This window comes from Kogia breviceps, chromosome 15 (genome assembly GCF_026419965.1).
Source record: "Kogia breviceps isolate mKogBre1 chromosome 15, mKogBre1 haplotype 1, whole genome shotgun sequence".
In the NCBI taxonomy this organism is placed as follows: domain Eukaryota; kingdom Metazoa; phylum Chordata; class Mammalia; order Artiodactyla; family Physeteridae; genus Kogia; species Kogia breviceps.
The window spans coordinates 58,876,368-58,903,857 of NC_081324.1; the positions used below are offsets into that span (position 1 = coordinate 58,876,368).

General features: G+C 43.8%; 1 long non-coding RNA gene across 1 annotated transcript in view; it reads right to left on the reverse strand.

The window, feature by feature from the left end:
• Positions 1-5,799: 5,799 nt before the first annotated feature.
• LOC136792730 (uncharacterized) overlaps positions 5,800-27,490 on the reverse strand; it is a 49,326-nt gene continuing 27,635 nt past the window's right edge. Inside the window, exons 3-4 of the long non-coding RNA XR_010836998.1 lie at positions 12,755-12,904; positions 5,800-7,177 (exon numbers count right to left, since the gene is read on the reverse strand). This is a non-coding gene — a long non-coding RNA (uncharacterized lncRNA). The remainder of the gene's footprint in view (positions 7,178-12,754; positions 12,905-27,490) is intronic.

The window sequence follows — 27,490 nt, forward strand, 5'->3', positions numbered from 1 at the left end:
GACTAGATGTGAGATAGCAGAGAAAGAGGGGAGTAAATGGTGACAGTGAATGATACAGGGAGACTGGGGGCAGGCTGGGGGCAATAGTAGGAGATCCAGGCCTGGATATAAGCATTGACATCTGCTATCTGACATCTAGTGGAGAAGTTCAGGAGGCAGGTGTTCACGGTCTGGATAGAGATGGAGAGTTTGGGGTGAGTGTGTGTGTATGAATGTGTGTGTGTGTGTGTGGTTATTGCTGTTTTAAGGGTATCTGAGATTTGTTTTAATCAGGTACGGTGTGATACACAGACACAGAAATAACTATCATGAAGGAAGAGTTTATTATACTAACAGTTCTGTAGAAACAGGAATCATGGCATGTAAGGGCCACGGGGGAAGCACCAAGGTAAGATAGGTGGGCAGACAGAAAGAGAAGGAAGTTGTGGGAAAGAGCCTTTATTGTGGTTTCCGTGGGAACAAATGGGCAAAGCAGGGTAAGCAGGCTTAGGACTGGCTAGTTGGAGTAACTTCAGTGGGCTCTGGGGCATAGGGCTGTGTCTATATGTCTGGTACCTGGCCCCAGGATGATTAGGGCAGGTGGATAGTGACTCTAGATTGGTTGGTTTGCATTTGAAAGATGGACCCTGAGACAGGAGAGCTGTTTACTCCATCTCGGAATCTGCCAGCCCCGGGAGGGGCAGTCCCTCCAGGGCCAGCAAAGCCCCAGATGTCAAAGCATCAACATGCAGGAAATAAAAAACATGGTTATTACAATAATATTTAAAGCCATGGGCATGGATGAGATCACAAAGGGTTGGGACCCTGTGCACGTCAAGCAAGAGGTCAGCAAGATGAAAAGGATCTTGCAAAGAAAACTGATAAAAGGGAAAAAAGCCAGCAGAGGGTTTAAAGGGGACCAGCAGAATATGGTAGCCCCAAAGTCAAGTGGATGGAGTGAGAAACTGGGCCAGTGCTACTGATAAACCGAGTAAATGACATGGGGGCCATTGGTGACCTTTGCAAGAAGAGTTTTGGTGCAGAAGTGGGGACAAAAACTCAAATGAATCAGATTTAAGAGAGAATAGGAGGGAGGATGTGACACAGAGTATCTGTCCCTCTTCTGGGGTCTTTTGCTGCAAAAGGAGGGCAGAGACAGAGCAGGACGTGGAGTGGGGCCAGTTGTAAGATGGGAAGGAAACCTGTTTGGGTCTGATCAAAGGAACAGAAAGAGGCAGAAGCTTCACAGGAGAGATGCCCAGGGGTAGACCAGAGGGGCCTGAGAGGAGAGTCCAGCCTCGGAGAGGAGCAGGGCCAGCTCTGCCAGAGCCTCGGGGGGCAGGCTGAGGACCTGCGCACAGGTGCTGGCCGTCGTGAAGATGCGGTGATGGGAGCGGGTGGAAGCACGTCCACTGGCTTCTTCTTCCTCAGTGGTGATTAGCTTGAAGCTTGTTCTTTTTTCTGATGCTGATTTGATGCTCTTGACTGGACGGGAGACAACCATCTGATTCACAGGGAGTGCAGGAGCCTAGCCCACCTCCTTCTCATTTTGGCATGGCATTGTGCACGAAGGAAATTGCAAGAAAGAAATGTAAATCTCTACATATAGTGACATAAACTAGAAGAATCTGATCCTGATTAAATTGCTTATCCCATGTTGTGAACAAATGTTCGGGAGAAGAAAAAGACCCGCACGTGATAACAGTACATATGTTAACGCTCCTTCCAGCAAGCAAAAAGTTACTGACTTACCAGAGTATTCTAAAGGTACAAGAGAGAGGGGAAAGAAGTGGATTCAGCATTTGACTATTACATCAGGAAGGGCTTAACAGCCTCCAAGGGAGTTCCTAAGAAAGTGGTTTAGGAGGAAGACATGTGGGTGCACACACACCCCCGGTTCACGCTGACCCTCCCCCGCCCTGACAGAGCACAGTCTTGGGAGTTACGGTCCAGGGACGGGGACGCCTTTATCCCGACAGCTTATTTTTTTGACCTGGCAGTTGTTTTGTGCCGGTCACAATGACACGTCCCCTGCTCCTCTATTATAAATAAAGGCAATTCATTCATCAGCTGTCAAACGGTGCTCAAAGAGACCTGTTTTCTTTTTTTCCCACGTTCGTAATTTAATCCTCTAAGTGGGTACGGTAGACTTCACGGAGATCACGGGATTCTGAACCTGATAAGAAATCATCACTGCTCCTGCCGCAGGTGAAGAGCACCCCTGAGAGTCCCTGGTCCAAAGTGCAGGTGCGGTGGCAGCACGCCCTGGGTGCCCTAGGCCACGCCGTTGCCCGCTGATTCTCCCGGAGACCTTCCCAGGGGTTGGGCCTCACCGGGTCTGGGCTGCAACTCCCCGTCAAGGGTCCACAAGGAGTTTCATGAGCAACGGCTGTTCTTGCCTCATTTAGTGAACTCCCCACCAGCTTCCAGAACCTACAAGCTTTTCAGATGCCCTGTGAGCATTTATTCACCTCCATTGGGAGAACGCTTGACATTCAAATTCAAGTCGACTCACTCGGGTCCTGAAAGTCATGTAACCTTGAATTCATCCATTTGCTGCTGAGGAGACAGCCATTGTCAAAATTTCTGGCCTGGGTCATGCCTGGCTCTCGGAGAGAAAAATCGTAGTTAGTTCCATCATCAGAAAAGATCTGGCAGGCAGAAGGTTTTTATTTGTACAGAAGGCCCCTGTGTTATCTTTTATGCTGGTCACAACTCTTTTTTTTTTTTTTTTTCCAGGCCTCCTTCTCCATCATGAAAATGTATACTTAAGAAAGCTCCCGCATCTGGGGTCCTCGGAGGCCCTAACTGATTTAAACCCTGGGCCGACTTTCCTGTTTGCTCTTTCTTCCTTATGGAAACAGAATCCACTCTGTACGGCCAGGGTTCAGGGGAGGGAGTTATTAGTGTTTACCACAGGGATAGCCAGCACTGCTTCCCAGCTCTCCTTTTCCAGGTCTAGATTACAGATGAATCTTGATTCAGGCACAGAAACCCTTGATTTATGTCACTAATAAGTATGTGTTTTGTGTTGCAGTCACTGTGAGCCACTCAGAATACACGATGTGCTGGTCTTAAATTGATAACCATCTGTTGTAGATCATGGGCAGCTCAGAAAAAGGAGACAAGGATGGGAATCAAATACATACGATGTAACCAGAACTCAAGACGCAAATCCCAGCCTCGAGGTCTCAGCCGAGACCAAGTATAATCTCAGCCTCGGGTCTCAGCCGAGTCCGAATTACCCAGCACATCATCAGCATCGACTTCTTGAGGTCACTAAGAACACACAGACCCTCTTTCCCTTTGTCAATGTCTTGCTTATGCATCAAACTGTACACGAAGAACCCTGATCTCACAAATGAAAAATTGCTCCATTATCTGCCTGCCTTATGGGGAAAGGAAGGTCCCACTGCATTAAGAAACAGGTAAATTTCAAACACGACACGAGTAAACTTCGACTCCATACTGAAGGGTGCAATGCCTTTTCCCTGTATCTGCACAGAAAAATGCATACTTTCCACATGAGAAGCTGCAAGGTCCATGGGAAGTCCAGCAGAGCCCAGCGCATGGCCCTTACTCTCTTCCTTCAGTCCCTTGTCCTACTTCACTTGCTTTCACTAATCAAGATCTTGAAGAAATGTGTCCTCTTAAAGCTTCAGTTTGCTTAATCACTTCATTGGGTTACTTTTCAGAAAGCATTCTTGATAGTCCTTGAAATGGAACACGATGAATGGAAATTCACAGGAAATATTAATGCGGTTGAAATGCCTTTACATCCATCTTGGAATTCTGGGACCTCCCAAGCCCCCGGGAACTGCATTTTAGTCTAGGCGGCAAGGTAATTGAGCTTTGCACAGTGAATGGCATGAGATGGGTGCTTGTGGGCTCTGATAAGTTCATGGAGGAAAGGTGATCCTTGAAGTGATGACACTCTAAAATTTGCCTAATTTTTAGAATCTTCTGGGAGCAATTTTTACAGTTTGTATCAGTAACTGTTTTTCCCAGAAAACAGAGGGGGGGGGTCATCAAAAATCTGGCTGTCCTTTTACGTTGTGCACCAGGTAGAGACAATCCCACTTTTCCTAAAGTTCTGAATCGTGACATTAAATAGCACAAGGAAGTAAAAGCATGGCACTCCACCAGGACTGTCAGTGGAGATAGAAAACCCGATTAGCAGCAACTTTGGCACCTGAGACGCCTGCAAATGGAATGAATTGCCAAAGGCGTGTCTCGCTGAGAGAACATTGCCTTCTCATTCAGTTATAGCAGAAATATGTGCTACTTGATACGGTGCATTAATTGTTTTCTTAGGAAGCAGCAGTCTAAATATAATTTTAGTACGTGCTTTGGTAAGAGGCATTTTATGTAGCTAGATCTATATATCATCGTTGACTATTTTATTAAATGCTAAAACTTTTAAAGCAATTGTGCCATATTTACAAATTATCTAGACTAGCAAAAACCATATAGGGGTGTGCTCAGGTTAATTACTGCCTGGGAGATTTGGGGGGTCTTGACATATTTTCAATTTCAGTAGGAAAAACTCAGTATTGCTAAGAGTGTTATGCCAGTAACTAATTCCCATAGACGCAGACGTGTATGAAACTTAGCTGTCAGGATGGACGGTCTGGATCCACGGCCACACAACTTAGGAAAGGAGGAATTTTATATGAAAAGTTCTGGAAGACAAGGAAAATTCAGCCAGTATATTCCTCTGACTCTGTCACCGCAGCGACTACATCTCAAACATTTGTTTCTTGTTTCCTTATAAAGTTAAATTTGAGGCCCAGGTGACTACCACCTGCGGTAAAGGGTAGGGAGGGGGTGAGTACAATTAAAAATCTAGCATCGGATATATTTGATACGGCATTTTTGTCTTTGTTTTGTGAAATGACATCATTTTCCACCTGCCCTCCCAGAGCACTAAGGCCTGCTAGAGATGTGTTAGGGACCATTATAGGAACCAACTGGGGAGACTACATAAAGTTTGGGATTAGCAGATGCCAACTAGTATGTATAGGATGGACAAACAAGGTCCTACTGTCTAGCACAGGGAACTCTATTCAATATCCTGTGATAAACCATCATGGAAAAGAATATGAAAAAGTAGATATGTATCTATAATGGAGTCACTTTGCCGTACAGCAGAAATTAACGAAACATTCTAGATCAACTATACTTCAATAAAATTTCAAATATTTCTCATTATGTCTCCCGCTTCCTGCTCTGAAAAGATCGGCTCCGCATGAATCTCCCTGTAATACCAAGGTTTAAGAAAGAAGTATTTTGCTACTTACAGGAGTTTGGGTTGTTTTCATCCATTTAACACCAAAATACATTTAAGGATATTATAGGGAAAAAATGTAAACATGGAAACCTATGCATGACATATTGTTAAATTTAAAAAATTGTACGAAAGAAGTGTGAACATTATAAGCCCTTTTTGCAAATACCTGCATATTTACACATAAAAAGAAAAAGATGAACAAAATAAAAATAAACCATACTGAGAGTGTTGGAGAGTAAGATAATTTTTTAAACATTCTGTTTGTATCTCTGTATTTCTTTCTTTTTTTTTTTTTTTTCCCCTGTACGTGGGCCTCTCACTGTTGTGGCCTCTCCTGTTGTGGAGCACAGGCTCCGGACGCGCAGGCTCAGAGGCCATGGCTCACGGGCCCAGCCGCTCTGCGGCCTGTGGGATCTTCCCGGACCGGGGCACGAACCCGTGTCTCCTGCATCGGCAGGCGGATTCTCAACCACTGCGCCACCAGGGAAGCCCTCTTTCTTTTTTTTTTTTTAATTCTTTTTTTTTTTTTTAATATTTATTTATGGCCGTGCCTGGTCTTAGTTCCAGCAGGCGGGATCTTTAGTTGTGGCATGCATGTGGGATCTAGTTCCCTGACCAGGGATCGAACCCAGGCCCTCTGCATTGGGAGCATGGTGTCTTATCCACTGGACCACCAGGGAAGTCCCCTCTGTATTTCTTTAACTTTTAGTTTTGAAATAATTCTAGATTCACAGGAAGTTGCAAAAAGAGTACAGAGAGGTCCTATGTACCCCTAACCCCATTCCTCCTGTGGTAACATCAATAGTAGCATAATTGTAGTGCAATAACAAAACCAGGAAATTAACATTGGTACAATGTTATTGTACCCCTGTCAGATTTCTCCAATTTTGCATGCACTTGTGTGTGCGTGTGTCTGCATGCGTGTGTGTGCAAAGTTCTATGTGATTTAATCACATGTGTAGATTTGTGCAACCACCACAAAAAACAAGACACAGGACAGCTCTAATCACCAGAAAGATCCTTTGTAGTATTCTTTTATGGTCAACACCCCCAACCTTGTCCTAACCCCCTGGTAACCACTAAGTCAGTTTTCTATTTCCATCTCTGTATTTCGGCAATCATTTCAAGAATGTTACATAAATGCAATCATATAGCATGTAAGGTTTTGATATTGGCTTTAATTCACTCAGCATAATTCCCTATGCTGAGTTGGATTCCACGGTGTGGCTGTACCACAACTTTTAATTTTTTTGCCATTTATGCATTGTAGGACGTTTCCAACTCTGTAGTCCTTGTTACAAATAAAGATACTGTGAACATTCGTGTACACACTTTTTGTGTGTGGACGTAATTTTCAACTTCTCTGGGATAAATTCTCAGAAGTGTGATTTCTGGATCATATGGTAACTGTGTTGAGCGTTTAAAGAAATTGCCAAAATATTTTTCCGAGCGGCAGTGCCATTTTACATCCCCACCAGCAATGCATGAGAAGACATACAAATTCCGGCAAATACTATAGACTCTCCTTCTTCCCTTGAATTTTATAGCATATGTTGGATGAGTGAAGCAAAGACTATAACATTATCTGATGTTGTTCTCAATACATGTAGAGGAAATATTAAAGTCAACTGTACTATGAAGGGGGAAGGCAAATGGACTAAATGAGTGAAAGATATGTTCCCTTTACTCAAACTTTAAAACGCTGAGATTAGTGGACAGTGATACGTTACTTGTGTATAATGTAATACCTAGACCAACCACTCAGTATCTGTACAAAAGCTACACTCAGAAACTTTATACAGGGAATTCCCTGGCAGTCCAGTGGTTAGGGCTGGGTGCTTTCACTGCCAGGGTCCGGGTTCGATCCCTGGTCGGGGAACTAAGATCCTGCAAGCTGCACGGCATGGCCTAAAAACAAAACAAAACAAAACAAAATGTTATACAAATCAGAACAGAATTCTAAAAAATGTGCAAATAAAGCCCAGGAAGGCAGAAAAAGTGCAATAAAGGAAAAGAGGACAAACAGTAAAGTGGTAGAATTAAGCCTTAACATACAAACAATTAAATTAAGGGTAAATTCAGTTCATCTTAAAACACCAATTAAAAGACAGAGGTGGGCAGACTGAATTTTTTTAATGACCCAGGTATATACTGTCTAAAATAAACATCAGATATAATTGTGTGTAGGTAGGTTGAAAGAAAAAAATGGGAAGAGACGTATCATGTCAACATTAATCGAAAGAAAGCAGAAATTAACCTCCGATTGGGCAGATTTTAGAGAAAGGTGCAAGTTCCCCAGGCTGCCTTCCACCTTCCAGAATCTTCCTGTGCTCACTTACTGTGTTATGTCCATGGATTTGTAGTTAAGGGCAAGGCTGGTGGGAGTAGAAGACAACAGGACCACTGCATCTTGGCCAGAATTGACATCCTCAGTAATTTTCTTATCTCTAAAATAAACTAAGCTAGATATTTAAGTATTTATTTAAAGTATATTTAAATTATTAAAATAAACTCCATGAGAGAACTTAGAACTTACACTGAATTACAAATCAAAGTGATTTTTAATTTTGTGAATTTCAATTTTGAAAATTTTATTGATTCATTCTCCCAAAATATTCTTGATTGAGGATATTCTTGAATATTTATTCATTCTCCAAAAATATTCTTTTTTTTTTTTTTTTTTTTTTTGCGGTACGCGGGCCTCTCACTGCCGTGGTCTCTCCCGTTGCGGAGCACAGGCTCCAGACGCACAGGCTCAGCGGCCGTGGCTCACGGGCCCAGCCGCTCCACGGCATGTGGGATCCTCCCGGACCAGGGCACGAACCCGCATCCCCTGCATCGGCAGGCAGACCCTCAACCACTGCGCCACCAGGAAAACCCCCCCAAAATATTCTTGAATAAAGCTAATGTGTGTGCTCAAGGTCACCCAATAGGTAGGTAGCAGGGTCTGATTGCTTTCCAGGGAAGTCTGGCTTCAAAGCCCACGTCCTTCCCTTGGCTGGCACCATTCCTCCTCTCCGACACACCAGCGTAAAACAAGAATGCTGGCTTATGACATTTGCCATGATTTGTATGTTTATCCCCTTTTTGATCTCCATTCCACCCTCAGGCACATCCCTCCTTCTTTCCATTCTTTATGTCCATAGATGAAATATATATCGGTAGAGAAAAAAATTGCATAAAACATGGCAGCCTTTTATGAAAATACACCAGATCAAAGGGAAAAATAAACCACTACACAAAGAATCATTGATAACACTAGGGAAAGGGCTTCAGAGAGAGAAAAATCTAGCTTGTTTACCTAATTTCTGGTCACTAAATTGCTTATGGTCCTGGATTCTCCTGAGCCACACTTATAAACAGGAGAGCTTCTACAGGAAAAGCAAAGGAGCAAGCAAGGGGAGAAGGAAAGGTGTCCGGGACTGGCCAGTGGCAGAGATGAGGAAGCCAGGGGCGGGTCCTCCCGTCCCCAAGTGTGGGTGGGCAACACCCTATTTCTTGCCCTCTGGGTCCTGCTTCCGCAAGGGGACAGCATCTTCCCCAGAGGGTGTTCTGCTCTGTTATGTGGAGACCCAACCGCATTGGCAAAGGGCCTAACTGGTCTTACTTGCTCTCAGCTGTGCGAAGTTCCACCCATTTAAGGTAGGAAACCTGTAATTCTCCCATTTTGTATCACATACTCTCCATGGCCTTACAGGAGAAGTATTGAGGCCTTTTCAGCGGCCTTGACTCTGTGCCTTTCACACCAGACCTCATCCAAGATCCAAGAGATAGGCTCAAGTTTAAGAGCATTAGGTTGCACGAAAATAGGGCACTGCATTTAGACGCTCTCCCCAGAGACTCTGGCAGAGGCAATGGGAAATGGCGAGCTGAAATGTAGAAGTGAACGGGTGGATTTAAGATAGTTGACCAGACAGTGGGTTCATTACCTACCGTGATAGACAAAGGGAGACCAGGGCACGGCTATATATTTTTAGATATCAGGTCAAACGGAAAATAAGTAAAGTAGTAAGCTTTTAAAAGGTATTTCTTTTTTTGCCTGTGGGCTAAGGTGGACATTCCAGTCAGTGAAGAAGTAAAAAGATAGGGCTTCTTCCTTCTCACAACCATGAAGATCGGTTTTCAGTCCTTTCCTGTGTAGGAAAGGGACGAATCCTGAACTGAATGACACAGCCTTATATGTTAGGACATGCTGATAATCAGAAATCTTTCATTTCCCATATCGTATAAAGAGGCAATGCTGTTTTCTTAAAATTGCCTTCTGACAATCTTGTTAAACCTACATCAAACAATAATAGAGCCTATTTTATTTGTTCGATAACAAGAGAAATAACCATTTAGAAGCTTTTATCATAGGATGCCTACGACAGGAATTTCAGTAGTTTTCTTAAACTCTACTTGATGGAGAAATTATGTTCAAAAACCGAATCCATGGAAAGTGCCCCATGCCCTGAGTTTGACAGTTACGTCACCCTCGGGAGATTCCTCGGTCCCTTTACAGCCCACAGACACAGCCAGCCATTCACCTGTTTCCCACAATTTTTTTTAAGCCACAAATGTGTGTTTCCACTTCTGGTGAGGAGTGAAAGAGGGCCACAGGGGTGTAAAGAACTTTCGGGGTTATTTTGAAAGATCGTCCAGGGTCTATGCCATGCACAAGTACTATCCACGAAAGGTTAGTATGCTCTCCTTCATTTGCCTAATGCCAGGGAGGGGCAGATAGGGCTGGAGTTAAGCTTAGTCCTGAGCGGTTGAGAAAAGAGGCATAGTGGGGAGACCAGATACGCCCTCTCTTTTTCTCCAGAACCTGGGACAATGCAAATTTGATAGAAGTCTTAGCACATGTCTTAGCCAGCAGAGCGCTGGGCTAAGCCCAGTGGTTTCCACCTGTGTGGTTTCAGGAAAGTGATTCCTCCCAATCTCTCTCACTTCTCCAGTAAAGTGAGAAGGCAGGACTGAATGATCTCTAAAGACTCTTCCGGGTCTACAAATCCGTGTTCAATCATAAACGAGGTCTTTAAAACACCACTGACTGTGAGTTGTTTTAATCAGCTGGAATAAAAACAGAGAACGAAAAACTTGGAAAAGAAATACTTTACAGTTCCTCTGTATCTCTTGCGGACATTATCCTATCACCTGGGTGGTCTGGCACAAGCATTAGTTCAATTGTCTCTTTCAGCTCTTTCTAACCTTTATTTTAATGATTCTGTCACTGTGATCTTACTTTGAGAATTAAGAGGAAAATGCATAAAAAGTAAACAACATCAAGGTCTCTGTATCATGTTGAAAAATACGGTTTTCCTGGAGGAGGTATTAGGTTTACTTTTTAAAGACTGTGGTATTTTAACTTAAGTTCTGGGTCACTTTCATTTAAAGAGGCTTTTGAAACTAATTAAAACAAAATTATAATTTTCTAATACTGATTTTAGCAATTAGAAGAAAAACAGAAAAATACTTGAGGTCTTTCAGAATATTCCAGATTACTGATAGAGGCAACCGTAATACTATTTCAAGTTGAGTTATGACAAAAGTTATAACATCTACTTTCTTTTAATAAGAAAAATATTCAGGGAAGGGGCAAGTCAAACTTCAAAATCACTTTTCTGCTTTTTCAGAGATAATTCTACATTTTTCTTCTAATTCTTACACGGTGGATACATGAATCTTGCAAATGTTAAACTCAATTATTTTGGGGTTTCTGATCCAGTTTGTGGATTATATCACCTTTTCCCTTCTTTGCAATTACCCTCTGATACCACAAATAAAAACTCAAATAAGTCCATTTTACTACTTATTATTGTAGAATATTTAATGGAAGAAAGTAGAATCTTTAAATTATAATGAAATTCATGGGTTTTTGGCAGCAACTTTTATGGAACCAAAAGAAGTCATGTGCATTTTTTAGTCGCCATCTAAACCAACTGAAAATGTAATAAATTTTTAAAACATTTAACTCAATTCAGCAAACTGAAAACAATGAGAAAACACATTTCAAACAGCAAGTAAACTTTAATCTTTTCTAACGTAATTGTGGAACATGAAAATAATTTCTGAACTTGAACCAAGCTGATAGTTATTTGATTTGCACCTCAGCTCTATAATTTTGTTTATTCATTATCTCATTTAAAACTTATCATGGATATATCATCTTCAAAAGCTAACCATATATGGTCTTCCCTGGTGGTGCAGTGGTTAAGAATCTACCTGCTGATGCAGGGGACACGGGTTTGACCCCTGGTCCGGGAAGATCTGCCATGCCGCGGAGCAACTAAGCCCATGCACCACAACTACTGAGCCTGCGCTCTAGAGCCCTTGAGCCACAACTACTGAAGCCTGTGCGCCTAGAGCCTGTGCTCAGCAACAAGAGAAGCCACCGCGATGAGAAGCCCGCACACCGCAACGATGAGTAGCACCCGCTGGCTGCAACTAGAGAAAGCCCACATGCAGCAACGAAGACCCAAAGCAGACAAAAATTAATTAATTTTTTAAAAAGCTAACCATATAGATTTTATTTTATTTTATTTATTTATTTTTTTCAGTATGCGGGCTTCTCACTGTTGTGGCCTCTCCCGTTGCGGAGCACAGGCTCTGGAAACGCAAGCTCATCGGCCATGGCTCACGGGCCCAGCCGCTCCGCGGCATGTGGGATCCTCCCAGACCAGGGCACGAACCCCTGTCCCCTGCATCGGCAGGCAGACTCCCAACCACTGCGCCACCAGGGAAGCCCTAGATTTTATTTTAAATGATACATATTAGTGTAGATTGTGCTTATATAGCAAAGTTGTATATCGTTTCAATAATTTATACAGACATGGTTATATGTGTATATATAGGTATATGTATAATGTATATGTCTATATAGATATAATGTAATATATACCATAATGTAATATTGCTATACCTCACAGGTAGCTTAAAAACTATCAAAGATTTTAACCATTATATATTTATAATATTTCATATATATATATATATATATATATATATATATGAAACATTTTCTCTTTTTTTAAACCTTTCTTTCCCTGGTGGCAGGCTGTGGAGTGTGTTCTAAATTTTTAGTTAAATCCTTACTTGTCCATTAGTTCATTTTAGATCAGCTCAATTTCTTTCAAATCCTGAGCATATAAAACTCTGCTAATTTGCATAGCTGTGCATGCAAACTTAAACGTGAAGGAGATTAACGGGAGGAAATTGGAATGTACTGGAGGAAGGGTCAACAACTTTGGTTGGCCCATTACCCCTGGGACAGGGGACGGCAGTGTCTCAGGTGTCAGGTGTCACCTCTGTGACTGGTTGGAGACAGACAGCGGCTGAACCCTCACCCTCCAGCTACTCCAAGTCCAAGAAGCAGAGGCCCCAACAATGCCTTCATTCACAGCTCCCATATACTAACTGGGGACAAAGTCCCACTGAAGGTCAAGAGGGGCTGTAGCTATCAAGACAGGCGGGCTCAAGTGTCACATTGAAGCCAAAAACTTGTACCTGCTGCAATTACAGTGATCGGGGCAGGTCTCCATGCTGGCAGGCCCTCTGTCCTGAGAGGGGCCTTGTGGGCTGGGAGGTTCTTGTGTGTGGTCCCCAGTCTCTGGTTCATTAGCCACTGGTGATGCCATAGTTTGAGCTGTATTTAAACTGTCAAGGAAGAGAAAGGGTTCATTAGAAAACTAGGAACATTCTCCCAAGGTGGTCACATCCTCTGTGCAATGTGCCTGGAGAGACAGGATTTAGGCTTCCTGGAATGCTTGTGACATTCGTGATGAAAAAAGTCAATGAGATTTTTCATAGAACTATTTGAGTGTTTGCTATATAATGAGAACATTTATTGAGTATTGGCTATAAAATGTGAAGTCCATGAGCTTTTGAGATGTGTGTGTGTGTGTGTGTGTGAGTGACTTCTGTCTCTGGTCCACTGTTGTTTCCCATAATGCTAAGCCCTGGCCCCTAGACACTAAGTAAGTATTTGTTGAATAAGGGATTGTTTCAAGCACTATCCATAGGATCTCATAGTACATATAATATGTCACTTAAATTTCAACAACCCAAATAACACAGATAGCGCTCATACCCCAGCTGGCAGATGAGAAAACCTGTCACAGGGAGTTAAGTGACTTGCCCTCCATCACACATACAGAGGTGACAGGCTCAGCGTTTGAACCCTGGTGCTGTCTTTGCAGAGTCTGTTCTCTTCATCACATCTCACAATCTCAAAGAGTCAGTGCTTCACGCTTACTTTATACTAAAACATAACCAACCTTACCCCAAATATTTCATGACCAGACTGGTTTCCCTGCTTCTAGCATGTTCTGACGCTTGGGAAATAATTTCCTTTCAGATGTGCGGTTCTTGTCTGTCTGTTCCTTTAACCGGCTGTGTCGGAGTCTGCCAGAATTGCTCAATCTGATGTCGTGAGCCTGTAAAAGGCTAACGATAGATTTCAGGATATGGCTGTATTCTCCATACCTGGGGAGCCCTGACTTTCACCTGCATTACCTACTTGCACGAGGGGATGATGGGTTGCTTTTCTTTCAGTGCCTTTGAATGAGTTTAGCTCCGAAGATAGATGTTGTATGGAAATCCCTAGAGAAACAGTTTCTTCAGTTCATGCTTACAAGGAACTATGGGCCAGAGCTACAGTCTGTTACAACCAATGAGCCCACACCTACCCTGAAGGGCGAGCACCTCAGCTTCCACGACTGCTCCCTCCTAAGCCAATGGAGGCTGCCAATGGCTTTTGTCGCACAGGCACTTGAATTAGGAGCTGGGCTGAGACCAGACGGGAAGCAGATTGGCTATAAAACAATATGATTACTTTCAGCTATGATAGGATTGGACCGTGGGAGCCACAGGTGAGTTTCTCGATTTTACCCATTTTCCATATGAAGGTCTGGCTAGCTTTAAAAATTTTTTCCTTAAAGGATTACCTTCACATTAATATTGTCTTTTTAAAAATGTTTTATAACTGTCTCATATGCAATAAACTTCATTTGTGTTCTGGAGATGAGCATAATAATCCAGAATAAAATGGAAGGTAAGGATTATAATCTACCTTCAGGGCTTTTTTGAGCAACAGTCAAGATATATAGAGAGAGGAATAGGCTATTTTCACCCACAGAATTCATGCCCTGCTGGAAGCAATATGAACTGGGCAATAACGTTCGCAATAACTATTTGTATTTTGGACATGTTCAATGCATAGAGATTAGAGAAGAAAAATGTATTCCAATTGAGCAGCCCATAGCCATTAAAATAAAGTATTCTGTCTGAAAGTTGGCCTGAACTATTCTCCTCTATCTTATTTCCCCCAATGGCCAAAAAATCTAAGAGGGCAATTTAGAAAGTTAAGCTGGAGAAGGGCTAAAGTGAATTCAAGATCTTATGAAATAAATATTACAGGATACAGGGGCAAAGAAGCATGGGTGTGCTCTCATCAAGATGTCATTGTTTGTGTCCCAGAGAGAACATGACACTTGCCATCTTGAAAAGACAGCATTAGTTGTTGGCGGTCCATGAGCAGTTTTCTGAGGAGAGGATTCATAATTTCATCAGGCTCCCATCAGTGGGTATAATTTATGAGGTTTTAGCAAAGTATTGAATTTTTCACACTATGACAACATCTGCCTTTTGGTCCTTTAACTAGGATGTATGAAGGTTTAGATTCCCCAGGGCTCCCAATTGCTTCTAGGAAGAGAGTCAGACCTGGATCTGGGGCAAACAAACTATACCATGGGAGTAGAATGATCTCAAATGAGGCGACATAAGTAAACTTCTCAGGCTGCTGTTGAGCACACAGAAGAAAATGTATTGGATAGTAGCTGGTTGCCCTAAAAAAAAGTTTATCTCCTCATCTGATGAGCAGGTCACTCAGAGACACTTCCAAGTCTCATTCTGACTCTCCCTGGACAAAGTGCAAAGAAATCAACAGTGGGGATGATTTCTCCTCCCAACACCCCCCACACCCTCCTGCCCAGCCATGGCGGCCCCATCATCTACTGGATCTTCCAGGGCATCTTTCTTTGTCTCACTCATTACTTGGTCCAGCTTAAATCTCCCCAAAGTAGTTGAAGACATAAAACTTTGTGTAAGGAGCAGTTTCACTGGGTATTAAGACACAGCTAGAGTATGAAGACACAGATCAGCTATAGCTGATCTGAAACTATAGACCTCTCAGAGCTTCTATCGATGGTCATGGACAATTGCCACAGAAAAGTGCACACTGGCCTCAAGTAGCCCTTATAATGTTTAGGTGGGTTCCTGGATCCTCACAGCCCGTCTCTGAGTCCATGGTTCTCAGATTAAGAAGCTCTACTCTAAAACACAAATGCCATATGATATCACTTATATGTGGAATCTAAAATATTATACAAATGAACTTATCTACGAGACAGAAACAGACTCATAGCCATAGAGAACAGACTTGTGGTTGCCAAGGGGGAGGGAGTGGGGGAGGGAAGGATTGAGAGTTTGGGATTAGCAGATGCAAACTATTAAATATAAAATGGATAAACAACAAGGTCCTACTGTATAGCACAGGGAACTATATTCAATAGCTTGTGATAAACCATAATGGAAACGAATATGAAAAAGATCTATATATCTCTATCTAGCCATCTATCTATCTATATAACTGAATCACTTTGCTATACAGCAGAAATGGACACAACCTTGTAAATCAACTATACTTCAATAAAATAAATTTTAAAAAGACAAAGAAGCCCTACTCTAGAGCAGAAGTTCTCAACCTCGACACTCACATTTGGGGCTGGAAGAGTCTTTGTTGAGGGCTGTCCTGTGCATTGTAGGATGTTTAGCAGCATTCCTGGTCTCTACTCACTAGATGCCAGGAGCCCCTTCCCTCCATCTGTGGCAACCAGAAGCGTCTCCAGACATTGCCCCTCCCCAGGTGAGAACCACCAGGATGGACACATCCCAGTGGGACTATATGAAATCATCTTCCAAGTGGAAGGAGGCCCTCTTATGCCCTCAATGTGGGCAGACTGTCTAGATTCACAAGGGGAACAGGAGCCCACATTCGTGTGATATTTTTACCTTCACGCACTCACTTAGCTACACAAACACCCAGTGAAATAGCGGCCACAAATGTAAATACGCAGCAAGTTCAGGTTTAAAGCTGAGTCTTCTGTTGCCAAATCCAGTGCTCCTTCCAGATGCACGATAAGGTAATTGGACTAATTCGAAGTTCTAGTGGGGGTCTGGCCCTTCATCAGACACATAAGCCCTGAAACTGTCTGCGACTCAGGCTTGCATGGCTCAGCTGCGTAACATGAAGGATACCTCCGCCTGCTTCCCGGCAAAGTTAGAGGAACAGACTGCTGAGTGACAGCCATTAAAGACGACCCACACCAGTTTACGTGTAAGGTGTTATTAAATTGAAAAGTATCCATTAGTCTATAAGAATTACATGGGCATCAGCACTCTGAAATCTCCTTTATGAATAGAATCTTGAAAAATGATGATGCTTGTGGAATATTAAAAACTGAAATGGCCCAGGGATTGGCTGTCATACATGACATTAATTTCCTTTTGTACGGTCCGGTAGAGCAGGCATATTCAAAACCAGTTGTTCTGTGTTCCAAAAAGAAGCCACTCTAAGAAGAAATAAAATGAGCTAACAATAACTGACTATTATTTTTCTTGTCAATTTCCAAACCCTTCATTGGATTTGCAGCCCAACAAGGATGCTATTTGAGTAGAATAAAAATACCCTGACTTGAATCTGTAAAGAATTATAAATGAGTTACGTCTTGCTCTTGCTTAAAAGCAGAAAGCCCACATGACTCTGAAAAATGGGTGTAAAGGAAGATGAACTGGTAGTGGTGGGTCTTGGCTACTATCACCTCACTGCTTGTTATGGAACCGCCAGGGACAGTCACCCCATCACGAAGGTAATTGGTTCTTCCCCACGAAACGCGTGGGAGGGAGGCAGAAGAAATCACATCCCTTGTTAGCTTCTGGGATTCAGTGATGCAGGGCAACAGCAGCCCATCCGGGCATCAGATGTTGGTCCCTCATCCTAGGGCTGCGGCATCTTCACAATGATAATTGGAATAATTCTTATTCAATTGCTCTTGTGGGCCCACGAGGACAGAAAAATTATGCTTAGCTCCAGAGGTCACTTACTTGGCTAATTTTCCACTAATTATTTCTTAGTTGCTTCTTTTTTATCAGGACAGAGGGAAACAAAGAGTTCTCTTCTAGGGTTTTATGAAGAAGGGTTTACAGCCTTTACAAAAGTGCAGGATTCATAGGACTAGGGCTTTTATTTTATTTTAATTTATTTACTAATAATTTTTGGCTGCGTTGGGTCTTCGTTGCTGCACACGGGCTTTCTCTAGTTGCAACAATTGGGGGCTACTCTTCGTTGCAGTGTGTGGGCTTCTCATTGCGGTGGCTTCTCTTGTTGTGGAGCCCGGGCTCTAGGCGCATGGGCTTCAGTAGTTGCAGCACATGGGCTCAGTAGTTGTGACTCACAGGCTCTAGAGCACAGGCTCAGTAGTTGTGGCGCACGGGCTTAGTTGCTCCATGGCATGTGGGATCTTCCTGGACCAGGGATTGAACCTGTGTCCCCTGCATTGGCAGGCGGTTTCTTAACTACTGCACCACAAGGGAAGTCCCAGGACTAGGGCTTTTAAAAAGAGGTCAGGACATATACAGTACACTGAAATTGGTCAAGACAGCACCACGCCTACAATATAATTTTTTAAAAGATGAGACTTGGCAGGGTAAAGCATGGCAGGTGAGGGACGATAAGTGATAGGGTGAGAGTAGGCAGACTTGTTCCAGAGACGGCTACGAGGCTAGTTAAGTAATAATAAAAGGACCCTGAATGAGGCTGGATTCTGAGGTTTATTGAAACACAGATGGAGAAACACTTAGTAGGAACTAGCTAGTCTGAGCATCGTGCAAAGTGGACTGAGCTATTGATAGCTCTCCTAAATTGTTATTTAAGACTTAACAACCCGGACTTTGGCACTTGTCCTGTTATCTGATTAGCGTGATTCTGTTGTTGGAAGCACAGGGTCAGAAGGAACCTCTAAGGAGTGAGGGTGAAGAGTTTCCTCCTAAGGGACTTGATGGTCTTGCTGTCACTCACCACGGAAGGGCGCCTATCCCAGGGCAGAAAGTGTGGTTGGAAGTAAACATAGGACCAGAGGGCGACGATGAGCCTCTTCTTCTCCCTGGGGCCAGGAGTGAGTTTGGCGCTGTGATGGGTGTGCAGCCGCGTGGCACTCAAGGTGGTGGAGGCGGGCCGGGGGATTGAGGGCCGAGGAGGTGGGGTGGGTGTAAGTTACCCAGCGTCAGTCTCTTCTGCTGTTTTTGAAACTTCAGTAAAGTCTGATGGAAAGCATGGCAGGATCAAGTTCTGAGAAGATAAGAACTGTTTTTCCCCCACATCATCTTTTGTGGTATTCACCCTCTATCCATTCCAGCAGTGACACCCACTGCTGCGGGGTGTCAGACACACCAAGAACAAAGACGTCAACTGAATGTTTGAATACGGTTTTTTCACTGATAGCAGAGATGCCTAAGGCTGAGGATTTCTATTGCCAGAGTCAGGTTGTTTGGATGCTGAGAAGGGTTTATGAGCCTCCAAGGCTGGGACAAGTGGAAGAGAATGTAGGGTGACATTTTGACATTTTGCTTTTACCCAAAAGATAAAAAAGATCAAGCAATTGATGGGAGGGAAGGTTCTAGAGCAGAGCATGGCCAGAGCGCATGTGGCAGGGGTGCCTCAAGAAGGTCCCTTCTCCCTGACCCTCTGGGCTAAGCACCAGGGGAAGAGAGAATAGCCCCCCTGAGGTTGGGGGCACCTCAGCAGTAGAGACTGCGAAGCTGCTGGTCTTGAAGTAAAGGACCAGGCTGCAGACAAGGTGTGGCTTATAGAAACTGATCAGGGGTTTTCAGCAGAGAGGAGCTGAACATGTACCTCTTCTTTGCTCCAAGCCTCTCCCAACTCCACAGCAGTAAGAGAGTAAAGTCGATTGTGTTATTTGCTCAAAATATTTGCACCCTTGTGCCTGGATCCCAATGATACGAGGACATCAGTCAAAGCCGCAGCTGATAACCTTTATTATTGCAAGCCAGTCGGATTTTAGGGAGGAGGTTGCTTGTCACAAGCTAATGCAGAAAGCCCATCCCAAAGCTTTCCAAGCCCATAAGAAGGACAGGGAAGGACTGGTGGGCAGGGGTCCCCTGAAGAGGCCTTGTGATTCTGAGCAGTGCTAAGATAACAGGGAGAGACATGGGTCGACCTGAAGACCAAAACACAGTAGAACATGGGACCCTCGACAGTAGACCAAGCACAGGAGAATTCAATGAAAACATGGATGTGACATTGGCCATGGATGCAATATTGAACTGAGCCAAATAAAGAAGAAATGAACGCTCCCTGCTGTTGAAGCCACAGTGATTCTTAGATTATGCATGGGGAGAGGTGCTGAGAAGGGAGAGGAAAACATCCCCAAGGATGTACACAAAATAGAGCGAGGAATCCTTAGAGCATACTTTCTATTCATTTGGCAATAGCAAGTTTTCTGCCATCCGCGGAAATGGGGCTCAAGAACTCCATTTATAGAGAAATCAAGTCTCCCTCTCACATGCTTGACTTGGTGACTATGGAATTCAGACCTGCGTGTGTGTGTGTGTGTGTGTGTGTGTGTGTGTGTGTGTGTGTTTTGCGCTGTGGGGATGAATCCCGTTGGTGGCAGAGAGACGCAGGCAAGAAAGAGGGCGGGCTTGCAGCTGCGCTCCTGCGGACACCTCTGACCTTGAGGCCACGGAGGCCACGTGCAGGGGTAGTGCCTGATCCATGCTCCCAGGACCCCTGACATCCCTGCGGAACGTCTTCAGAGACTAATTTCTAGCAATCAGGCTGCTTGGGCGGGTGCCACAGTACCTCATTGTAATCCGGTTTGCACAGTGACGGCAGCCATGCTTTATCAGGGGTTCTACGGAGCACCACCCACTTTGAATACAGAGAAGGTTTGCATCTTCTGGCCATTTACTCAAGTATGCAAGACATTCGAACAGGCTTCATTGTTCTAGAACTCAAGCTCCATTTCAAGCCCCATTCAGCCCCATGGCAGAAAATGTAGTCTTAGGCAATGACAGCTTTTCTCCATCCCCCAGGCATGAACTTCCCTCCCAGCTCACCTTTCCCTGTGGCAGTGGCCACAGGCATCCCCCCACTTTGGAACCCTCTCTGATATGTCCCTCTAGGTTCCCTCACCACTTTTCTGCACATCATCTCTGCGACCCTCTGCCCTCTCCACAAATCCTCTTTCTGGGGCAGGAAACATTTTCAAACAATCCACCTTTCTTAGGGCACAGAAGATTCAGGGGGCTGTCCTGTGCCCTCTGCATCCAGACCCACCCAGCTACAGCTTGACCTATACAGCTACCCCAAGGGCATGCCCAGACAAAGACGCTGGGGGGACGGGGCGGGCGGGCACTGGGGTCTCGTTTGCTTCGAGGTAAAAAGGAGTGTGTGTGTGTGTGTGTGTGTGTGTGTGTGTGTGTGTGTGAGAAAGAGAGAGAGAGAGAGAGAAAATTTGGGGGTATACTTCAACTAACACTTCTCAAAATAATCTTGCCATATATCGTATCATTTAATCCTCACTGAAATGCCATAAGGAAAATATTATTACCCTAATTTTACAGAAGATAGAACTGAGGTTCAGAGATAGTAAATACCATGTAAATAAATAGCATGCAACTAAGTAGCATCTAAATAGGTCTCAAAGGTGGTTGATGGTTTATCCAGAGCCCAAGCTCAGATCTGTCAGACTCCAAAGCCTCTGTTTTTTCCACGTTAGCACATTTCAGTGGTTCCCTTTCCTGGGAACTTTTCTTCCATGTTCCAGACAGGGTGCGGGTATCTCATCTTCCTCCTCCTTAGCTTCCTCTACCTTAGCTTCACCAGCTAGTAGATTGAACATCCATTGAAGAGCTTACTACGGATGCCGTCAGAATGGCCAACAGGCTGCTCCAGGGAGGAGCACTCAGAATTATCTCTACGGGGGTCACGTGTATGTTCTGCTTAGAACCTATAGCCCATTCTATAGATAGATCCTGCAAGGTCCCATCAGTGACTATAAACATGCTCCCATTTCGTAGCCCCAAATGTGTCCTAGCTCCCATAGGCGTTTGACGGCACACACAGGGGCATTACCAAACCCGGCAACCTTTCATTCTTTAATCCATCCATTTGGCAATACTTTCTCCTGCAAGAGCAAAAAGACCATCCTAGGTGTGTTTTCGAGTCGCTGACACTGAGAGCAAATCGTTGCCTTGAAAGCTCTGGGGCACCCCAAGATGCCACCCGCCCGTCTGGAGCAAATGTGCACATTTACAGATGCCTGTGGTTTGCCTAATTACTTTTTCACAAGCCCTCAGAAACCACTGAGGGCTTCAGCTGCACCATACGTGTGGTTTAATGAGGTTTCCGAACTCCGTGTTATGAAATTGTCACCAGTTATTTGTAAGGAAACAAGCTGCCTTGTGAATAGAGCAGACTTAAAACTTGGGGTACCCACATTTTAATAATAATTCTTTGTGATTACAAAAACATCACATGACTTCAGTTACACGCAACAGATATTTTCTGGTGCATTTTTTTTAATGCACCTGAGTTTTCCAGGTTTTGTGTTCCTCTGAGCGTCTTTGAGGGATTGAAAGTGACAGGCACTGCTACCCTCATCCTTAAATTCGAGAAAGAAATAATGGTTTTCTCATGAAAATAGAGCTCTCGGATTGATCAATGTTGATTTCCTTTCCTTGAAGATGGATTAACTACTGTATTCTATTACGTTTACCCTCTTCACAAATCATTGTATTTTATCATACTCATTGCATTCATTTCTTTCTAAAACATATTTAATGTAAGTACTATCATCCCTTGGTTATTAAGGGGGTGATGATCTGGTGAGCGGATTACTCTTGCCTTTGGCTGGTAGGTTATTTCTCCTTCCTTCTATCTCTCTGGGCTCCTTGCTATGTAACCCCGCTGTTGCTAATTACGAGTTCTCCACACCAGCTGGAGAATCACTACGGCCTCATCCATCCCTGCCCAGGTCTGATAACACCCCTGTGACCAGGGGAGCCTCCCATCCCCTGGAGCCACCAGGCCTCCTCTCAGAGCCAGGGAGCTTAGGACCGGGGCCTCTTACCTGCTAGCAGGTGGGGTTTGGAAATAAGCTTCTACCAGGGTTTGTCCTCAGGCCAAACTGCCTGAGCTTATTCAACTCTCAGGATTCACAAAGCCCCCGTGTAGAACTTCTCCAGCCTTTGGGGGAGGGGTATCTCGTTGTCCATATTCCTACTCCACAAATCTCTCGGGTTTCTCTGTCCTGCTCTAGGGAGAACCCAGTCCGTACTCCAGAAAATAATTAAGTTAAATTACTAATACACGTTCACTGTACAGCATTTGGAAAATGCAGAAAAATAAGCACACACAAAACAAGGGTAATGTCATGACCCAGAGATATCCCCAGTTTTTAATCTCCGTGTCTATGTCTATTTTATGAAAAGGGATTATATCATAATACTGTTTTGTTAACTGATTTCTTAAATTAACAATATCTTATTATTATTTTCACATTGCTAAGTAATGCATCATACGACTGTATCATTACTTACTTAACAAATCTTCTAATGCTGCCTATTTAGAGTAATTTCTTTTTTTTATTACAGATAAGGGGCAATATAAAAAGATTTCCCAGGATATGGGTGCATATCTTGTTACTTCCTTATGATCAATTTCTAGAATTGGAATTGCTGTGTCAAAAGGTAAAGTGAGGGCTCTCTTCTTGACCTGGTTCTACCAGTTCTGCTTCCTGCTGCTAGGTTTTCCTAGTCCTGTGTTTTGTTAGTTCTGATACTCACACCCCCTTCAGCAGAATTAGATGCAGATTCTTGGTGGCCCCACCCCCGTGACAGGAGCTGCAGATGGAGCTCCAACAATTTTGGCAGCCCAGGAGCTATAGGGGTGGTCCCTAGCTGTCCGCTACCTGGTCCTGGACTAATTCAGGGCAAGGGGACTGTATGATTACAACCTCCTTTGGAAACAGGTATTTACTAGAATTGAATTAGAATTTTGCTAACCTCTTCGGACTTAGTTACAGCTCCACCATCCCAGATGTCCTTATGACTGAACCTAGGGATCAGCTTCTAGTAACGCCCACCAAAGTCTCCTGACACCCAGAATAGTCCTTAAATGAGCCTGCCTCCAGCTGAAACAAGATCACCAGGACTCTGCTGAATCCTCCTCTGTGGCAGTTCACCCAACATCAGGCACAGCAAAGCTAAAGCATCCGAGCCCCAAACAGGTTAGCTTAGTTCAGTGTTCTATATAGAGAGGTCTGCTTGGGGAGAGGCTGAAATTCTTGGCGAGATAATATTTACGAATTAGCTGTGAATTTCAAATATCCCTGCATCCATCTCACTTCATTAGTATGGAATCAAAAATTATAATTATGGAGTAAATGTTTTTCAAAGAGGAGAGAAAAAGGGTTTTTGCCACACTCCTTGTTATTTCTCTTTTGTAGGGAAATCTAAAATTGGACCAGAAAAAACGGGACTATGAACTTTTCAAAACTCTCCTTGTGACGGGATTACTACATATTATTATTTCTATTCATAGTTTCATTGCTTCTGATAGAGCTGTTATTACTGGAAACAAAAACACAACAATAACCCTCTGAAATCTTTTCCAGCAAATTCTCTAAATAGGTAGGCATCTTCCTCCTTCGTCTCAATTCTTTTCTAGGGGGTCAGCTAATTTTACCTTTTAAAACCATTGATATTCAAATCCACTATTTCTTTAATATCGAGTTGCTTGCCAAGAATTGTGCAACCTCTTCTTGAGCACATAAGTGAAAATGTCCTTATCTCCTGTTGAGGAAGCGACTGTTCTCTGTGATCCCCACTGAGGAGGTGGGGACGCCTTCTCCGCTTAGTCAGCATCCTTCTGTTCATGGGCTGTTTGTTCCTGCCTCACTTGACTCTCCTCAGATGTGTGCAGGAGCTGTAAGTTCCCTGTGGCATCAGCCTGCAGCCTCTGTGCCCTTCCTCGGCGTGACAGCCCCGGGCCGGGGAGAGACATCCCTCGCACAGCTGCAGCGAGGTTTGGTCCTCATTAGCCCTCCCAAAGCTCCCAGCTCATCTGCCTGCCCTTCCGTGGACAGGCAACGGGTGACATCCTGCAGCAGCCGTGGCACTGATAGAACCCCTTGCTCTGGGTCACTGTTGTCGCCTGGCGCTTCACTGGTGTTGATCACGTGGGCACAGTTCGCCTTACTAAGCCCCCAGTCATCCATTGTGCGTTCTGGTACAGCCCTGCAGGCCAGGCGCTGGGCTGGAGCCATTTTCCACCTCACTGCATGGAAATCAGGGCAGCAAGGAGCAGCAGAGACCCATTTTAAACAGTCTCTTGAAGCTGGGTTTGATGTAGCAATGCCGTTGTCAGAGATCAGCTTCTCTGGTCCCTTTATGCACCGATGGAAAGTTCTGGAATGGTCACCGCAAGAAAGCTTTTCTCTCTCCTCGCCCCTGCCAATCATTGTGTGGATCCCTGGTGTTCTTCTAAGGCGGGCCTCCCACTGCTGGCTGCCTCTGTCCCTTTGATGGCCAACCCGGTGTAGATGCCTGTCTATTCCAGCCGTCCTCCTTCTCAAGACTTTTTCTAAAATGTGAAATGCTGAACTCTAGACAGCGTGATGCCATTTCATTTTACTTCAGCCAGACCCCAAATACTAAAGCTCTGACAAAGATACTCAGACTGTGTTTTAGAAATGAGAGGAAGAAATCCAAGTTTTAGAGCACCGTGCAGGAGGGAACGTTAGCTCTTTGCAAAGTCAGTTTTGACTTGTACTCAGAATGGATTGAAAGACAATACAGACTGGATTCAGCTACAGAAAATGGTATGAAAAGTCCCAGACACAACTTTATGCAGAATATCTAAAACCTCATGGAGAGGGCTTCTAGTGGGATTTTCCCACTGCTTAGAAAATGTGTACACTCATGCCAAGAGAAAGAAAACACAAGCAGGACCACCTCTTCTGTCTGATGGGACCGTCCATTTCTTCACTCTCTTCTTGATATTTGGCTCTCCAAACACCAGCATCATGTCAGCTGCTGTTTCTACAACGAGAAATGCTCTGTACGGATTTCAGTGGCAAACAGGTAATCAGTCACCCACGGGGGCAAAAGAGGGTGCTCTCCCAAATCTGCACACGACTTGTTTCTCTGTCTCCTTTGAAAGAATATCGATGTTCAGAGACATCTCGGATCTCATCTGCAGCCTATGTGGAAAAGTGCACACATGGAAACAACACATTTTCTCCAAACGTGACAAAATTAAGTGATGCTCTGGGGACTGTGCTTGGGAGGGAAGGAGGGAGAGAGCTGCTCCCCAAGAGGTAGTTTGCTGAAACATTTCCTTTCCTGTTCTATGGCTTGGGAGAAAGAGGAAGCAAAAGCCAGATTGCAGGAGGAAGCCGTCTTTTCTGGAGCCCACTTGTTTGTCAGCCTTGCAGTGCAGAATAATGTTTGTGATTTGGGGTAAGAAGCAAAGGTTGGGACATGTGAATTTTGCAGGCGTCTTTGGGTGTGTAGGTGGGGCTCTCCAGGGCTCTTTGCCCCCTGTTAGTGCCTTAAAGTTTGACATCTTTACCACCCAGCCCAGCTGGCCCATCAGTCTTTTTTGATCTGAAGTCCTTATTATTTTATATTTTGTTTGGATGCTGGCTGTCTCCACACTCCTGGGGAAGCCGTGCTAAGGAACTCCAGGTCCCGGACTCCAGGAAATAGAGCAGGAACTTGCATTTTGCACAAAGGGTTTGAATATGAAGCAAAAACAAAAACCCAAAACCCGTATTACCTAAAACTTTGTGGTCGTGATGATTTCCATTACTGTAGCATATTTCAATTTGTTTCTTTTTTCTATAAATAACAATAAATGTGTTGGAGAACCGTGTCATTTCTAGCATTGTTTAACATTTTTCAAATTCAAAAATGATGAATATTGAAGCAATTAGATGGAATTGATGATACATATTTTGTCTGATGAAGGATGTGTGATTGAGTAAATGTGGTTTTCTCTAGGCAGTTAGTAAAGCACAACATTTCTAGCTGGGGAAAGCAGAGTCATTCACATCTCATGGTACCACTGCTGAGCGCAGTTCACTCTCTAGCCCAGGGCACGTTACAGGGTTGGGGTGCCCACTTAGTAACTGGGGCTCTCACTTGGAGCTTGCAAATGAACACTCAAGGATGAGCTCCATCAGGAGGCTGGAGGCGGCTGGAGGCACGGACTCAGGTGTGAGTGACGCACAGTTTGCAGCCAGAGTTAAAAAGTTTCCTTCTAGGTCAATTACACCTCCATTAAAAAAATTATAACCCAATACACCGGTAGGATTATGGAAAGAGTGAATGATGTTTGACTTATAAGGATGAACACCTAGAAGCTGGTAAAAATTTTAAGTTCTTAAGTTCACAGAAATCAAACTGAAATCATCCCTTTGTGACTTTGAAGGTATAATCATATCGACATAGTCTGTTATATGTTTTTAATGTCCAGGAAATAGTCCTTGGTGTGTTGTCAAAACAATCCAAATAAAAATCACTACAGTCGGGTTAAGTGTGATATGCTTTCTATGTATTTGTATTATTTTGTTTTGTTCTCACACATGGGGCAGAACATATACCCAGAATAAAAATGACCGATACTTTTTAAGGATTTAGTTTAAAAAGAGTTTCAAAATGTTCAGCAGTGGATAGGAAAGACTCTCATTTATAGCATCTTCCTATCACCCTTCTCCCTTTCATGTTTCCTGATTCAGTCTAAATTTGGAATGGTATAAAGACAAAAGAGGGAAACAAGGGGGTATGTCTAATAACTGGGCTGCATTTTAACAGGTTAATTCTCCACCAATATCTGGGCTGCCAGTCTAGCTGCTACCTGGCTTCATCTCACAAAACAGTCCCCAGGAAGATCCTTTCTAAAGACAAAGCAGAGTGCCATCTTCCAGCAGAAGAAGGAAAGACCTGTCTCTCAAAGCTGCTTTTTCTATGGACAGAGTAGCTACAATCAGAAAAACTGGAAATACCAGGCAGGATTAGGAAATCAATAAATGTTTCCCCTTGCAAAAGAGCAAGTGATTGTGAACAGCTTCACATGGCTTAATTTTTGGCTGTGTAAAT